The following is a 14,580-nucleotide window of genomic DNA, read 5'->3' as shown; positions in this document are numbered from 1 at the left end:
GGGGAGGCTGGGAGACGAGAAAGGGGATGGGGATGACGAGGATCATTTGGGGGTTGGCTATATTCTGTTGTCTCAGGCCTAATCCCCGGCTCTGTCACTAAATGTGGCCTCAGTTCTAATCCCCAGGGTGAGTCACTTTATCTCCTGGCTCTCTGATCCCAGCTCAGAGGCAGTGTGAGCACTGCCACCCTTGCTGTGACTTTGGATGTTGATCTGCTATTGGGCCTGGGGGAGACATTAGTCCAAGACTAAGACTGGATCACGTTCTTGATTGATTTCTTCACTGGCAGCCATCGTCCTTCTGCTTCTATCCATTCTCAATGTGCTAGACCCTCTCCCTTCTGCCTCTCATCTGGCTATTCCTATCCCTAAAGTGTCATCCATCTTCCTCCATTGATGGAGGGCGATCCCCCTGCTATCTGGCAATGTGGGAATCACATCCTCCTAATATCAGAGATAAGCCAGGGACTGAGAGCAGCACTTCCTTCCGGCCCATGCTGCCTGCTGATGACAAACAGGAAAGAGCCACCTTGGCTCATCTGCGCTCACGGGCATCAGTGCAGCAAAATCAGCTGAGCCACATGAGCAGCTGTTCCTCCTGTGGCTGGAAGACGTGAAACCTGAGTTGCCGAAAAAGCAGAGAAGGAGGCTTGCACCCCCAAAGCACTGCCAGATTTGTAGTTCCTGCTGCTACCATTTGAAAGTACCAGAATGTATCATGAGGAGGGAGGGGATAGGGAAAAATCAAAATGCCAAAACCCAAAGCCACACAGGGTTACTTGGCAGCTCAGTACCGACTTGGATTGCTAATGAGTTCTTAGTCATAAGGGAACAGATTGTTTCATCCTGTTCCTGCTGTCAAGGAGCTGGTCGGCTACCCTAGAAGAGACCCAGAAGCAAACCACATCCTCATTGCCCTTCCCCCTCATCCTCTGGGGGTGGCCACTGACACATTCCCAGAGCACAGGACATCCCCTTGCCACTTCTCCCTGGCAGCATGGGGCCACGGTAAGCACAAGCACGTACCCCCCTCCTCCTCACCCTGGATGATCCGGATTACACAGGAAGCGTGCACCATGGCGGGGGACGGGACAGCGGCCGATCTGACAGGGAGCCCTGCATTGTCAGTCTGCCACTACTCTGCCCAAAGAAACCGCGAGGACCCTACAGGAGCCATGACCTCGCATTCTCTAAAACTTCCTTTCCACTGGAAAAGGTTTCTTGTGCCAGGTTTACACCCTGCATCTCTCTCCTCTCCTCTAGGGCAAAGCCCCCTGCTTTTCTGTGGCACATTTTTCATGATTCTGTGACAATTATATGGCAAATTTGCATAATTCTGCATAAAGATTCACACCTCTTACTATGCAAAAAAAAAAGGACATTTTTATATTGAAAACCATTTACACTGTTTGTTTTTTAAATATTTAACTATATACAAATGCATCTACCAAATAGAAAAATCAACAATTTATCAATTTAAGACATATAAGTTACAAACTTTTAACTGTGAAATGTCATTTTTGTTTTAAATTTAAATAGTACAATGATCTCTTTTATATTTTCTTGAGAAAGTCCCTGTCGTCTTTCTGAGCACATGAACTTCTATGTGTTGAAGCTGCCCTCAGTATCAACAGCTTGTCATGCTGTTAATTCCATCCGGGCCGATGCAGTATGGTGCGCTCGGCCGAGCGCACCGTTAGCCCCCGTTTGGCCGCGCGTTTTCGACACGCTATTTTTACCCCTTATACAGTAAGGGGTAATAGCGTGTCGAAAACGCGCGGCCAACCCCCCCCCCCCCCCCAAACTAATAGCGCCCGGAACATGCAAATGCATGTTGATGAGCCTATTAGATAGTCCCGCACAATTCAGAAAGTAAAATGTGCAGCCAAGCCTCACATTTTACTCTCTGAAATTAACGCCTACCCAAAGGCAGGAGTTAATTTCGGCAGGCACTGGGAAAGTGTACAGAAAAGCAGAAAAAAACCCTTCTTTTCTGTACACCCTCTGACTTAATATCATAGTCAGAGGCCCCAAAAATTAAAAAAAAATAAAAAATCTTTTAAAAAAATCTGCCCGCGGCCTGGAAAACGGATGCTCAATTTTGCCGGCGTCCGTTTTCCGAACCCGTGGCTGTCAGCAGGTTTGACAACCGACACCGGTAAAATTAAGCGTCAGCTGTCAAACCCGCTGACAGCCGCCGTTTCTGCCAATAAGCGCAGGCTCTCATTTGCATAGTGAATCGCGCGCCCAGGAGAGTGGCCTGGACATGCGTCGGGAGAGCGGGCGCTCACCTCAGAGCTCTGGCTCTCCTGCGCACTTTACTGCATCGGCCCGACTGAAAGATACATGCATGTATATTGGACACATGGTAGCAGATACAAAAACTGTTGAATTAATATAAGTTTGAAGCTTGTCAGCAGTAGTGTCAGTCCTCAAGGCTTCCTTGAAATGAAATTAATGCCCTTCCTGCCTGCTGTGAGACATCAGCAGTTGCAGACTTCTAAAAATACACCCAGGTCTTTGTAGCTGGTGTATAGGAGCCCATAAATGCAGGTACAAGAAACTTTGCATAAAGAAGAAATCAGTCCACCCAGGAGTTATATCAAAACCATCTTTGATTTGATTTAAGAGATCTTTGCGTTTTTCCAAACATTTTGATTGCTTTTTCTGTCCACTCCAACTTCACACCTCCTCCGCCTGTTCCCTTGAGGACAGGAGGAGGGGGACAATATTAGAGAACAGAGTTCTCTTCTTTCATCTGCTCTATCTGCCCCAGCCTCAGCCTCAAACTTCCCTGCCTCCTGTTCCCTGCAGGCTTTTTGCCAGAGGAAGGACTGGAGCAGAAGCAGAGAGATAGCGGAGACTGCAGGCAGGCGCCCTGCAGCTTTGTTCAAATGATTAATAGTTGGAAAAGCTTCAGGAATGTTGATTGTACGGCAGGTTGTAAATTATGTGGCAATTTAATCACAGGAGGCTAGGCAGCATTGCTCTAGATCATACATATTTAGGTCTTCAAGTTAAATCTCATACAGGCCGATGCAATATCGGCGCGCGTAAAACAGACGCTCATGATCGAGTGCCCGCTCTCCTAACACCCGCCAATCCAACTCTCCCGGGCGCCCAATTTAATATTTAAATTAGCTGGTGCAGTAAAAAGGAGGCGCTAGGGGAAATCGGGTGCCCAGAAAAGATGGTTGTCAGTTTGAGTTAGGAAATGGACGCTTAATATGAGCGTCCATTTTCTCCCACTACCAGCACAATATACACCCACAATATACATGACTGGCCCATGAATATATATTGTGGGTGTATATTAGGTGCTCATATATATATATATATATATATATATATATATATATATATATATATATATATATATTTTATTTATTTTTTTTTTTGCAAATTTTTTTTTTTAACTGATTCCGCTTTCTGTGGTCCCTCATACTTAGAATCATGATGATACTAGTAGGAGAGATAACAGAAAGCAGGAATTTGGGGGGGTTTACAATGAGGTGTACCTTTATCAGGGGTATGTTGTGTTTATATACGTGTCTATTTATTTATATATTCATCTTTTAATTATTTCATATTTTATTATTTATGTTTTAAATTTTGTGTTTGGCTATTTTTGGCCCCTGAAGCAGCCTAGTGCGAAACTCGGCCAGAGTTGAACCAACGAGCTGTACAGAAGATTTGGAACCTCTCTTCTACTGGTCCTGCCTATTGCTCTAGCACTCTGGCATTTTACTGACTCTACTCATCACTTTGCTTCTCTCCTTTGATAGTAGACAAAGGTATCTTGCACTATCAGGTACTGCTCCTTTAGAAGAATTTCATTTTTATACAAAGGTTCTTGTACCTGCGTGTCTTCAATCACACATCAGCTACAAAGACCTGGATGTGTTGTGGAAAACAAGTGACTGCTTTTGCAAACTCAGAGGTGTGAATCTTTAAGCAAATGTGATGCATAATTGCTGCAGAATATTGAAAAATCTGCTGAATGAAACCAGAGGCTCAGATTCCAGGTGAAGTCTAGTAACATAATAATAACGGCAGAAAAAGACCAAATGGTCCATCCAGTCTGCCCAGCAAGTTGCTAAGGGTGGTAACAGGCACTCTGTGCAGGTTACCCCATGCCTTCTGCTAAGGGTAGTAACAGGCACTCTGTGTAGGTTACCCTCATGCCTTCTGCTAAGGATAATAACAGGTACTCTGTGTAGGTTACCCCCATGCCTTCTGCTAAGGGTAGTAACAGGTACTCTGTGTAGGTTACCCTCATGCCTTCTGCTAAGGATAGTAACAGGTACTCTGTGTAGGTTACCCCCATGCCTTTTGCTAAAGGTAATAACTGCTGCTCTGTGCAGGTTACCTCCATGCCTTCTGTTAAAGGTGTCAAAGGATTCTGCTATTCACCTGAAGCTGCTAATAATGCTGATATGGTCAGGGTATTCTTGAATCTCCTCTTTCAAAGATGTCTTAGCACTCCGGTTGGTATCTGTCCTTGTCAACTGTAATTATTATTTAATTACAATGTGTCCTTGGTATACACCCAGCACCAGGCATGAAAATGGAATCCAAAAGCTACACAAAGCAGTTCTGCTGCACACAATAAAACAATGAACAGGTCCCTACCTCCAAAAGCTTACGATATAGGCAAAGATGGCAGAGAGAGAGAGAGAGAGAGAGAGAGAGAGAGAAGATGCCTGGAGCAAGTTGTAGAAACAAAAGGAAAACAAGTCCCAGAATGAAAGTGGGCAAACTCCAGCCCCTAACTTATTAACATGGAGAAGACAAGAATTTCTACGCAGGTAAAGAGAGAAGTTCCAGAACTTTACCAATGGTAAGAGGGCTGCTGACTGGTTTCACTTCTCTCAGGAATAGCTGAGCCGGATCTGGTTTTCCCCTACATTGCAGGCAGGGGGGAAATGTCCCTAAAAATAATCCAGGAACTAAAGGTTTGTGAATGTAACAGGGGAAAGGACTGGCTCAGCCTCTCTGGGCATGATTTGGGTCAGCTGGCCACTAACTTACTTAAAATGAAAACAGTCATAAGAATGTCTCTCTCTAGAAATGGGTCCGGTTATACCATTGTGCAAAGCTGGAACAAACTCAATGCAAAGATCAAGCAAGTCTGTGTGAGCGCACACAGGGTTAGGCTGAGGGGCGGGATTTTCTGAACAAGAGTGAAAACAAATTAAAGAGAAATCAAGAAACGGGACAGGAAGGGAAAGGCTAAGTAGAGCTTACAATCTGCATTCTGGCAGCAGAACTTCTGCCAACAACAAACTACCAGGGGGCTCAGAGCCTGGATGCAGGCCGCTTCCTTCCAGATGTGGAGTGAGAGACACGTCCCAGGGCACCGTGCAGGCTGCCTTCCGATGTAGAGAGTCAGGGAGCCCTGTACCGGGGCACCGTGCAGTGGGAGTACCTCTCTGTTAACGACACGCCTGCCAGGCCATCTCTGCACGTGCTGCTGAGCTGTACTTTTCTGGTCCCATTGCTCTCTGCTGTGCACCTGAAGAAGCTGAGCAGTTGGTTCTCAAGGGGCGCATGGGCTTCCAGTGGCTGGAGCTGAGGAACATTTGTCCCCCAAACTCCTCCTCTGCCACCCTAGTGCTCACAGCAGCACCCTCTCTCAGTCAATTGTCTTTGAATTGAGGATTTTCTGTATTTGAGCCCATAACCTGGGCCTCTACCACTGAGCTAATGGAGCATCTCCCCTAGCTGAGCTAGAAGAAGATTCCTAAATCCTTCATCCTGGGTGGTCCTTCCTCTGCTCCACCCCTTGGTTGTAACAGCCAGCTCACAGCTTGCTGACAGTGGTGGCAGAGCAGACCCTTTGTGGGGCTGTATCACTCAGAGAGTGAAAATAGAAGATAGTTAAGGAACAGTGAAAGTCACCATATATGTAGAGAAAAAAACAAACAAAACCGATCTCAGTTCTCCAGGCCAAGAATCTGAAGCAACTCTGGCACAAGCCACCGTGTGGACGTTAAGTCTGCGGCTGATTCATGAGAAAAGAAGCAAGGAAGCCAGCTCAGCAGGCCCCATTTGTCCTTTCAGCAAGCTCTCCAGGGGAAAATACAAGGGAAGTAAAGGATGAGGAACGTTTTGGGAAAGGAAGTGTTAAAGTTACTGGGTGTTAAAATGAGAACTTCAGGGCTACCTCTGTCTTTTCCAGATCACAGCTGCTCAATGCACTGCTTAAGATATATGAATCCTTTGAAAATGCTAAGAAACCAATTTTTTTTTTAACAAAACACACACCTGTCTGCCTTTTTTTTCTGAAAACTGTGCCCACTCCCTTACACAAAAAGTGATGTATTTATGATGTAAAGCAACCAGTTGCTCAGATACTATTTAATGACTTAGACAAAAAAATCATTAGATGCACAATTGCTTTAAAAAGTGGTAAGTTTCTGGGTCCTTGTACCTAAATTCCTTCTCAGCAAACCCCCACTCCCAGTCCCAGCCCTTCACTCTTTGACCCTTATGAGCTGCTTTAGGGTAACTGTATTACAAGTGCTGAGCTTTGGAGGGTGGGAGAGTGTGCAGGCACCACCTGCTTGGGATATACCTAGAGCTGAGTGCACACTTGCACTCAGAGCCCGCCAGCAGAAGAGCAAGCTAGTGCCCATGGAAGTGCACAGAGCTGGCCTTGCTCAGGCAATCTGGAGATGACTAAAGAAGGGTCCTGTATATATATACAAAAGGGCATTCTTCATTGTTTCTATTACTTTCTTGCATATGGATCGACTGACAGATTTTTCATCCTATTTGTAAATGCTTATGGAGGCTAAAACTCTTGAAATCTTGATTTCAAACAGAAACTGGAACCGGGTACTTGGCTGTCTGAGTAACTGTAATTTGTTATTGTATAAAAGTATGTGCTGGTTCTGGTGGAAGGGCAGCCACCTCTGGCGTGGAGAGCCTGGATGGCAGCTGTAACCCTTGATCTGTACAAGAGTACTGAAAGGGGAGACTGAAGACGGGCAGGGGTCTCTGGCACTATTACCCCCAGACAGTCAGTGGGCCGGTAGGATTTAAGTCCTGGGCATCTCCCCTATTACTCTGGGCAGCACGGATGATGCTAAATTACATCTGGCAGACTACTGTACTGCTTTACACATACAGCCAGAAAACAGATTCTTCCCATCACCAAGCTCCTACGCTAGAGAGCACACCTGTGGCTCAGAATTAAGACACATCCAGATGTGTTCTAAAGAAAAGGGACCGAGAGTGAGATCTCTGCTGCCCAGTTAAGTACAGTGCAGTCTCAGTCATGGTAACTTGACTAACAAACAATAACCAGTGTGCCACATCAGTAGGTGGACAGCTGGAGTAATCATGAATTAGTGTTACACAGTAAACATGTTTTTATTGAATCAGCTATGACCTGCTAGATGTGGGAAGAAGCATCATACAAAGGCAACATAACTCAAACTAAATAGAGGTCAGCAAACACACATATGCTGTTTTAAAAGAACCTCAGACTGACTGTAGAAACTATTGCAAGCCTCTGCTTCTGGACGCGAGGCAGGTATTCCAGATGTCAAGGGCTAAGTCCTGGAGAGTGTACAGGGCATAATATGAGAAGGCTAATTTTTAACACAGGGGCACAGCACAAGCTGTTAATTTTATTGTTTTAAAGAAATGTATGTTTTATGTTTTTATGTATGTAAGAGTGAAATTCGCCTACTATTGTAGACAGAGCATGTAATAAATATTTTAAAATAAATGAATAAACAGAGATAATTAGTGATGGAGATGTTGTAAATGGTTTCACTCCATCTGGTTTTCCTTCTTCTCAATGGATATGTAGATTTTGCTATTTAAACATAGCAGAAAATCTTAAGCTTTGATTTGTACAGAAAAATAAAACAATTAACCAATTACCCAAGCATCAGAAAACTCTAGTTTAAGAGCACCCAGAATCCCAAAATGTATGTCAGAAGCAGCAAGAAAAAACAAAATATAATGCAGGGAATCAAGACCGTCCTCTGGCATATTATCCCTTCTGTTTTACTGCTATCACACTGTAGGGAATAAAGACCAGGAAGCAGGTAAAAAAAACTGTAGACCTTAGTTCTTAGATTCTATTTATTAAGGAGATCCAAGGATGAAACAATCAAGTATGAATAACTCCAAATTGCCTGACTCTAGCCGAGTTAACATCTCTTCGGTATTTAAGCATCAACATTCAGAGAGAGACTGGACTCTCCCAAAGTATCCTCATATGTTAACAGTTTGAAGACAGCATGAGGATTGATTTTGATTGGTTGGAATGCAATGAGCCTCTGATGCAGCCCAAACTGTAGGTGAAACTCAGCCAGAGTCGGGCAACTTGGATTATTCATACTTGATTGTTTCATCGTTGATCTCCTTAATAAACTGAATCCAAGAACTAAGACGACTGGTTTATGTTTTTACCTGCTTCCTGGCTTTTATAGACCGTCTTCCATATTGTTTTTTGGGAATAAAGACCATCCACAGCTGTATCCCTTCTATCTCATTATATCACACCATACAGAACATATAGAAAGACATGGTTTAATGGAACAAAGTCAGCATGGCTTTACCCAGGGCAAGTCTTGCCTCACAAATCTGCTTCACTTTTTGGAAGGAGTTAATAAACATGTGGATAAAGGTGAACCGGTAGATATAGTATACTTAGATTTTCAGAAGGCGTTTGACAAAGTTCCTCATGAGAGGCTTCTAGGAAAAGTAAAAAGTCATGGGATAGGTGGCGATGTCCTTTCGTGGATTGCAAACTGGCTAAAAGACAGGAAACAGAGAGTAGGATTAAATGGGCAATTTTCTCAGTGGAAGGGAGTGGACAGTGGAGTGCCTCAGGGATCTGTATTGGGACCCTTACTTTTCAATATATTTATAAATGATCTGGAAAGAAATACGACGAGTGAGATAATCAAATTTGCAGATGACACAAAATTGTTCAGAGTAGTTAAATCACAAGCAGATTGTGATAAATTGCAGGAAGACCTTGTGAGACTGGAAAATTGGGCATCCAAATGGCAGATGAAATTTAATGTGGATAAGTGCAAGGTGATGCATATAGGGAAAAATAACCCATGCTATAATTACACAATGTTGGGTTCCATATTAGGTGCTACAACCCAAGAAAGAGATCTAGGTGTCATAGTGGATAACACATTGAAATCGTCGGCTCAGTGTGCTGCGGCAGTCAAAAAAGCAAACAGAATGTTGGGAATTATTAGAAAAGGAATGGTGAATAAAACGGAAAATGTCATAATGCCTCTGTATCGCTCCATGGTGAGACCGCACCTTGAATACTGTGTACAATTCTGGTCGCCGCATCTCAAAAAAGATATAATTGCGATGGAGAAGGTACAGAGAAGGGCTACCAAAATGATAAGGGGAATGGAACAACTCCCCTATGAGGAAAGACTAAAGAGGTTAGGACTTTTCAGCTTGGAGAAGAGACGACTGAGGGGGGATATGATAGAGGTGTTTAAAATCATGAGAGGTCTAGAATGGGTAGATGTGAATCGGTTATTTACTCTTTCGGATAGTAGAAAGACTAGGGGGCACTCCATGAAGTTAGCATGGGGCACATTTAAAACTAATCGGAGAAAGTTCTTTTTTACTCAACGCACAATTAAACTCTGGAATTTGTTGCCAGAGAATGTGGTTAGTGCAGTTAGTATAGCTGTGTTTAAAAAAGGATTGGATAAGTTCTTGGAGGAGAAGTCCATTACCTGCTATTAAGTTCACTTAGAGAATAGCCACTGCCATTAGTAATGGTTACATGGAATAGACTTAGTTTTTGGGTACTTGCCAGGTTCTTATGGCCTGGATTGGCCACTGTTGGAAACAGGATGCTGGGCTTGATGGACCCTTGGTCTGACCCAGTATGGCATTTTCTTATGTTCTCATGCAGGGAATAAAGATCATATACAGATGTTCTATCCTTTCTATCTCACTGTATTACGATATGTAGAGTGTAAAGATCATACACAGATGTTCTATTCCTTCTATCTCACTGTATCACACCATGTGGGGAATAAAGACCATGCCCAGATGTTGTATCTCTTCTATCTCCCTATATCACACCATGCAGGGAAAAAAGATCATCCCCAGATGTTGTATCCTTCTATCTCACTGTATGATACTGTGTAGGGTGTAAAGACCATACACATGTTCTATCCCATCTATTTCACTGTATCACACCATGTGGGGAATAAAGATCATCCCCAGATGTTGTATCCGTTTTATCTCACCTTATCACACCATGCGGGGGAGTAAAACCCATCACCAAATATTGTATCCCTTCCAGCTCACAGTATTACACTATGCAGGGAATAAAGATCATCCCTAGATGTTGTATCCCTTCTAGCTCATTACATTCGTTCTGTTTAACTGTATCACACAGTGCAGGTAATAAAGACCATCCCTTCTATCTTACTATATCACACCCTACCGTGAAAAAAAATGAAGATCCTAAAGGTTTATTTCTTCCTCTGTGTTCATTTGTAAATGATGGTAGTTTTGAGGTCAAAATTAAAATCCGAAACAGGTGTAGACGCTTCCCTTATAATAATTTGCAGCCCCTGGTGACCCTCCCTCGCTGTATCAGGCAGGAGACCCTCCTCCTTGCGACAAGAGTAAAAGAGTAGGGGCTTGAGAACCTTGCTTATGATCAGGAGGCGAGCTCAGTCTGAGACGTTGGTGCAGGCGGGCACCGCTTACAAACTTTGGCAAAACTTCTGCAGGCGCCGAAACTCTTTACTTACCTACGGTCCAGCAGCTGCTTCCTTAACCCTTTCTCCTCGGCTTTCTTGTTCTTCAATTCTTGCAAAAACCCTGTTAATTCAGGCTGGACCCTCCTCGCCGGGCTTTGTTGCCGATCTGTGATGTGGAAGTTGCCCAGCGAGGCAAACTGAAGCTCATCTGGGGTGGCTGGGAGAAGAAGGGAGAGAGCCAGGGACCAAGCACTTCCAGCAGAGCCACAGGGACGCGGGGCTCTCCGCCCATTGGCCGCATACCGTCTGACGTCACAGAACGGCGGGCGCTCGCTCTCTGGGTGTTTTTTTTTTTTTTTTGGGAACGTTCGTCCCCTAATGGCACCGCAACGATCTCATGAACGAACGCTAAGCTCGGATTTAAAGGGGCAGCGCGGGGCTCACCACCAACTCCGGCCAGCTGTTTTGTTTTGGGTTTTTTTTTCCCTGTCAAGCAGTCAAAGAAGGGGCAACAGAGCTCGTCTTTCCTTTTCCCAGCTGTCAAACACGGTAGACAGATGTTTGACGGCAACTGTTTGCCCATGAGCAGTTACAGAAAGCACACATCCCGAACTTCCTATGGTAGCTCCTCGACGTAGCAAGGGTTTTTAAGGTGAGTTTTAAATGAGTGATCCAAAACGCTCAGGACAGTTTGAAAGCCTCGCGCACCCCTGACATTCACATGGCCCCCGTGCGGCCCCCAGCAATCGGGGAAACGTTTTACACGGTAAATTATCAGCAAAGGGATATTTCGTTCATGCTGCACTTATGCAGAAACAGAGTCAGCCTGTGTCTTCGCTCTCTCCAAGAGAACAGATCCTGTAAAAGTTCCTTACTAATCTCTTAAATAAATAAATACAGCCTCGGGCTAAAATTGCAGCGGTGTGGAGTTCCATCTGGAGTCCCCGCTTCACGCGAGTTTTCCTTCTCACTGCCCGACACTACCCAGGCAGGAGATATTTACCCCTCAGGCACGATACCTCCTGCAAATACACATGCTTGGTAATTCCCCCCGTGACTGTCCGTGGTGTAGCTCAGGGCACGGAGGGATCCCACCAGCCTGTACCATGGCTGCAGTATATGTACCCACGCAAACAGCAGTTTAGGCATGAATAGCTAATGTAGCGGAAACAGGGAGCCTAGGCTAGGTGTGGGTTTTCACACGCGTGGATGCAGTTTTAGCCTCAGCAAGTGATCGGGGCACAGGGCTAGTCCGATTGTGGCAACTAAGTAGGCAGCAGCTAGTGCAGGATCGCTGCCATCTCCCGTAAGGAACGGGCTGGGTTCCACTTCCAGCCCAGCCCTAACTTACGAAAGGGCTTGGGTGAGGATATGATATGCCATGGCAGAAGCACTTCCCACGAAACCCCTGCATTTAAGCCACAACTCCGTCGCTTGTGTAATTAAAAATAACCTCGAAGCAGGGCGAGCAGTCAACCAGCTGTTTCTACTGCATGCAGAAGGTGGCATGGGGTAGGAGAATATTTTCCCAGCACTAAGCTGGGAGTGGCCAACTGCTTGGGCTTCAGCTTCCACTCACATTATTTCTCCTAAGAGCCCGATGTAATAAGACACCAGTTAAAAAAAAAAAAAGTGGACTGAATTTAGTAAAGGCTCCCTGCAGTAAGCTAATTGTATGCAAATACAGTGGGAGTTAAAAATTTAGTTATTTATTTATTTATTTTTAAACCCACACTAACCCAAAAATGTACACAAAAAAAAACTTGGTCACGCAAATCTTGTGCGCCAAAAAATTAGGAGCACAAACCATTAGCCTAAAAGTTGTATGCATACAATTCAAGTCCAGCCCCCCCCCCCCCCTTCTAAATCCAAGACCACACTAGTGCCCAGCTCCATAGACTAAAACTAGCCTAAACAATATGAGCTTCGTTTACTCCACCAGTGCGGAGGAGTTAAATTTCCAGTCTTAAAAGAAAAACCTGCATGAGGCCTTAGTATTTTAAGGCAGGACCTAGTACTGGGGTATAATAGCTAATACCTTCATTAACAGAAAATAAAAATTGATCAAGTTCATAGAGTTCCTAGGAGGAACAGTCTAGCTCTTTATTACTATGATTTTACTTATGTGTTTGACTATTACATTTTGCTCTATATAATGTATATATGTTTTGTCTTTATTATATTCTGCTTTATATAATGTAACGCCTCTCCTTACTCTCTTACATCCTCTGCCTAAGTTTCCCACCCTTTTCTTGCCATGCCCCCTGTTCACCGTACTTCCAACAGTTCTTGGTAAACCATTATGATGTATTTCTCTTAGTTCACTGTAAACGGATATGCTGTTCCCACAAATGTCAGTATAGAAAAATTGTTAAATAAATAATTTGCCACACAATATGGGGGTATGGCTCCATGCCTTCCCTGTGAAAACGTTCTTCCAAGTCTAGCTGCGGGGGTTCATTGGTAAGATCACACAAGTGACATTTTCAATGATTTTATCACCCTAACGCTTAAAAAGGAGAGGCTTTACTATCACCGCTATTTTTAAACAGCACATCTTGGAAGTTGCTTTTTTTTTTCCAATTTGGTCTTGCCTTTACTGTTTCTAGAGACTTCACGAGCAGGAAGCAACGTGCACTACAAGAAGCCACAGCGCGCTGAGCTCCAAGCAGGATGCTCAGGGCTGATTTTTCCAAATGGCCAGTCCAAGTGTGGGTGTGTATGTATAGGGAACAGGAAGAAGAGGTGAAGGGTCTGCTTGTGATTGACCCTGAGTGAGCGCCAAAGAATTAAGAGGATTTCTTAGCTTGAACTGAGATGGTGGAATCAAGGTAACACGTGAAGTTGTGTGTGAAACAAGAGCATTTTGGAACCTTTTTTTTTTTTTTAAGAATACTTTTTATTGGCCAGGTTGTAAAGTGTGGGACCTTTTTAAATTATGGTTCCACTCCATTTATTTTTTTTTTTAAAGCTCTGGCAGCAGTTCAAAATTAACTATGCACAAGCTGTTCAGTGGCAGACATGTCCTGTGCTTAGCACCTTCTATGGTGGTGGTAAGATCTACTCTTCTGGTGGGAAGGGGGAGATAGGAAGCAAGAGGTGATTATTATATTTGGAAAATGATTGTAGGGAGCAGGGATGTTAAATATTTATATGTGAGTGTGGGGTGGTTTTTTTTTTTTTGGGGGGGGGGGGGGGGGAGATAAGGGCATGGGAGGCTTGGAGGAGTGCTAAGAGTTCTGGCCATGGCTAGCATTTGCCCACAATAGTTATCCCCAGAAACAAGAGTATCTCAGCAACTTCAAATGGTCTCCCTAAATGTTTAAAAGTGCTAATGTACCTAGGAAGAGCCGGATACGGTTCAGAGAAACTAGTCAGATTTTTTTTGATACAAGAAGAAAAAAAACCACACCTAAAGGAAGAGAGATGAACATATTTGAAATGAAGTTGGCCTTAGAGGCAAAAACTCATAATAAAAACTTTTAAAAATATATCCAAAGCAAGAAACTTGTGAGGGAGTCGGTTGGACCATTAGATGACCTGGGGGTTAAAGGGGCTCTTAGGGAAGATAAGGCCATTGCAGAAAGACTAAATGAATTCTTTGCTTCTGTATTTACTAATGAGGATGTTGGGGAGATACCAGTTCCAGAGATGGTTTTCAGCGGTGATGAGTCAGACGAACTGAACAAAATCACTGTGAACCTGGAAGATGTAGTAGGCCAGATTGACAAATCACCTGGACCAGATGGTATGCACCCTAGGGTACTGAAGGAACTCAATAATGGAATTTCTGATCCATTAATTAAAATTTGTAACATCATTAAAATCATCCATTGTACCTGAAGACTGGAAGGTGGCC

The 14,580-nt window shown here is 44.0% G+C and overlaps 1 protein-coding gene across 1 annotated transcript in view; it reads right to left on the bottom strand.

Annotated features, from left to right (window-relative positions):
- PRX (periaxin) overlaps positions 1-10,995 on the bottom strand; it is a 48,544-nt gene extending 37,549 nt beyond the window's left edge. Inside the window, exon 1 of the mRNA XM_029571668.1 lies at positions 10,773-10,995. The gene's annotated coding sequence lies outside the window, so the exon portion shown is untranslated. The remainder of the gene's footprint in view (positions 1-10,772) is intronic.
- Positions 10,996-14,580: the final 3,585 nt, after the last annotated feature.

This window comes from Rhinatrema bivittatum, chromosome 11 (assembly GCF_901001135.1).
Source record: "Rhinatrema bivittatum chromosome 11, aRhiBiv1.1, whole genome shotgun sequence".
Lineage (NCBI taxonomy): Eukaryota > Metazoa > Chordata > Amphibia > Gymnophiona > Rhinatrematidae > Rhinatrema > Rhinatrema bivittatum.
This window is presented reverse-complemented; position numbering and strand designations above follow the sequence as displayed.